The sequence below is a fragment of the Zingiber officinale genome, chromosome 6B, assembly GCF_018446385.1.
Source record: "Zingiber officinale cultivar Zhangliang chromosome 6B, Zo_v1.1, whole genome shotgun sequence".
NCBI lineage: Eukaryota > Viridiplantae > Streptophyta > Magnoliopsida > Zingiberales > Zingiberaceae > Zingiber > Zingiber officinale.
Window position 1 is genome coordinate 68,944,253 of NC_055996.1, and position 3,403 is coordinate 68,947,655.

The 3,403-nt window shown below is 36.8% G+C and overlaps 1 pseudogene; it reads left to right on the top strand.

Annotated features, from left to right (window-relative positions):
* Positions 1-401: 401 nt before the first annotated feature.
* Positions 402-2,010, top strand: LOC121990257 (annotated as a pseudogene).
* Positions 2,011-3,403: the final 1,393 nt, after the last annotated feature.

Below are 3,403 nucleotides of genomic sequence, written 5' to 3' on the forward strand. Positions count from 1 at the left end.
AAAAGCGTTGCCTATTATATTGTCACATTTTTTTTCTTTCGCCGTTTTTCTCTTCCGTCTTAATTTTTTCCCACTGTGTTTTCCTTTTCCCTCTTATTTTTATGCCTAAACCATCCTAAACCCTTATATGTCTTTCCAAATCCCTCTCTCTTCATCACCTCCTCCTATCCTTTCTTTTTTACTGCTCCAACCGGCTCTTCTCTTCTCCCTTCTCCTCCCTCCTCCGCCGACATTCTCCCTTGGCCGATCTCCGTCCTTCCTCCTCCAAGATTCGATAGGCAGGTGGGATGCGATCATCGAGGTGACGACCACCTTGGACCCATCTTCAATGATGGGCACGGCATTGGCATTGTAGCTGGGCCTCCTAGCAGTGTGCATCGTCCTACCTCAAGATCATAATAATGGCATCTAGGTTGTTGTGGGCTTCGAGGGCCGCCTCCTACCTCAAGATCTCCACTTGGCCTAGTGCCTTCTCCATAGGTACGTCTCTGATCTGCTGAAACCTCAGAGTTGATGGTGAAATGAACAAGATGGGGAAGGGGGGTCGAGATATGTCCCCCTAGAAAAAGGAACGTTGGGACATCTTTGGTAGATTTGCTTCTTGATTTTTTACTCCTCTGGATCCGTATCACATGATGCTATTGCAACTTGTGAATCTCCTCTGGATCTAGTTGTGAAATTTAGTCTAGGTTGGTCTGGCCAGATTTTGTTGCTATTTCTAATTTGATAGTGATGGGTGATTCGTCTCTTTCTTCATTAGTTAATTTATTTTTGATATGGATGTGAGCAAAATAGAGCATGTAGATGCATCATTAATGGCGAGATTCAACCATGTTTCTATTAGGAAAAAAAGAACTTATTGTATTTGATGATGAATGATCTATTATGGAAGCCTTAGATCCTGAAGTATAAGAAGCTATGGAAGTTTCATTTTTAAAATTTATGTGGGGAAATGGAGATAGTAGTCATTGTAAATTCTATATGTTTAAAGATCAAATATAAAGATCTAAATAACATCTAAATAATTTAGTGGCATGATGTATTTGACCTTTCTAATGAAGTTTAAGGACGGGTATAAGAGAGTTGATACACTCCTCGCAACTTTTCCTTATATTAAATAGTCATTTTAAAAATGTACACGACTCAAACTATTTGCTTACAGTTATTAAAGATTTGAAATATGCTAACACACATGAGTGGGTTAAAGTTGATGGCTCTACTACAACAATAGGAATAACTGACCATGCTCAGGTGATTTTATTTTCATATTAGTTCCATCAAGTATCAGTGCCATCTTCTTATTAATTTCAAGATCGATGTGGTGTTTTCTTACAGGATCATTTAGGTGATGTTGTGTATATTGCATTACTAGAAGTTGGTTCCTACGTGAAGCAGGGCAAAAAATTTTGGTGCAGTTGAGAGTATCAAGGTAATCATTGAAATACTGAGTTAAATGGTTCTCCTAGGTTGGTGAGTTTCTAAAAAATTAGTTGTTAATTAATCTATAAAATAAATACTCTTATTTTTTCATACTTGTCACATTTTATTGTTTTTGATCATCTAAAGAAGCAGTAGTCAATACTGAATGTGAAATGAAGATGAGCATATGTGTTGTCAAAACAGAATATTCCATGTGTTAGAATGTAATTATAGGCTTTTAAGAATCTAAGCATTATATATTGCTATGTTATTGTTTACTTAGTGTGTCACTACCAGAAGTATCTTCTTAGCTTTCTATTTATGATAGATAGCCAACTCTCAAGTACTTTTCAATTGATACTTGAAACTTTATGAACGCTCAACATTCATGTCTTTTAACTGTGACGCAGTCACTTAATTAATTAGATAATACTGAGATACTATCATTTGTCTTTGTAAAAGGTTAATGCAAGTTCATTCGAGGATGGCTGGATCGTAAAGCTCAAATCGAGCACCAATGGAGAAGTGAATTCATTAATGGATTACGAACAATACTCAAAGTTCTACGAGGAAGAGGATGCAAAGCATTGAGGTATTCATTTTCAAAATCACTTCATTGCCTCTAGTTAGATGCCTCTCAAGGTTTCATTGCGTCAGTTCCATGGAAACTTTGGCTGAATTTGATTTTTAAATGACTTGTCTATCTACATTTTTTTTGGCATTTAACCTTTTTGAGATAATAAATAATGTGTTGTTATTTTCATGGCATATCTGCAAAACTTTTTCGATGCAAATTTATATTCGATCACATAAAGACTAGGAAACTCCTACTTGTGAATTGGCCCAATTCCTTTCTCAGTTTGCAACTTACAAGAAAGACATTTCATGTTTCCTTCATATCAAATATGAAATGATATTTTTCTTTCTTTTTGGGAAAAATTGCAATTGTGTATTCCATGAAGCATATAGATTCATAGATCATAAATTATTTGAAATAAATATAAGTTTTTTTAGATTTTATTTTTCTGTTAATCCATGTTCATTCTCTACCTTATTGATTAACTCTTTGATGACATTATTGAGCTAGGCTTAATTGAGTGGATTGCCCATCTCACTTTGTACTGGTTGATCTGCGTGCCTAGGCTCACCAAGATCAACTGGCTCAAGTAGCTTGCGAAGCTTGTCCATCACCAGGAATTGCCTCACCTACATGTAACCCTTTATTTGTAGTAAACAGTAAATTGTGATGCATTTCTGATTTCTGTTTAGCAAGAGTTGATTTCTAATTTCTGATTAGCAGTAGTTGTGTCACGCCCCAGAGGAGTCTCTGTTCGAAGAAATTTCGGCAGCATCTCCCCTGTACGGCGGACAATATGAAACTTTCTACATATCACATATACATCAGCCACAGGCGGCTGGAATGATAACAAAAAAAATAAAGACAAACACCACGCAGTTAATAACGATATCCAGCCTCTGGCTGTCACAACCACGCAGTTAATAACAGTAATCAATAACAATAGGACTCTGACTCGAAATCCACCCTACTCCACTACACTCGTAAAGCTCAAATCCAACGAACTCACCTCTTCTGCCGTCTAGGCAGGTACGTAGTAGAATGAAATCCAATATCATATCAAAAATCCATCAAAAGGTATCACTCCATACAATATCCATAGTAAAAATCCAAAGACAATGCTAAAACAAAGTCTGATATAGAAAAAGGCCAAAATAAAACGAATAGCGAACTAGTAGAGAACTAGCTCTACATGCAGATGGGGGGCCAGCAACTGGAACTGCTCCGGACAGCTTCAACCTGAAAATATCAACAATGGAGGCGGGGTGAGTCCAACACTCAGCAGGTACAACTGATATACATAATAAAACAAATAACAGATAACACTAATCATGCGTACAGTCTCCTGAATACGAGAAGGAATAAATGCAACTGAAATGAAATCAGGAGATAACTGTACTAACCGGA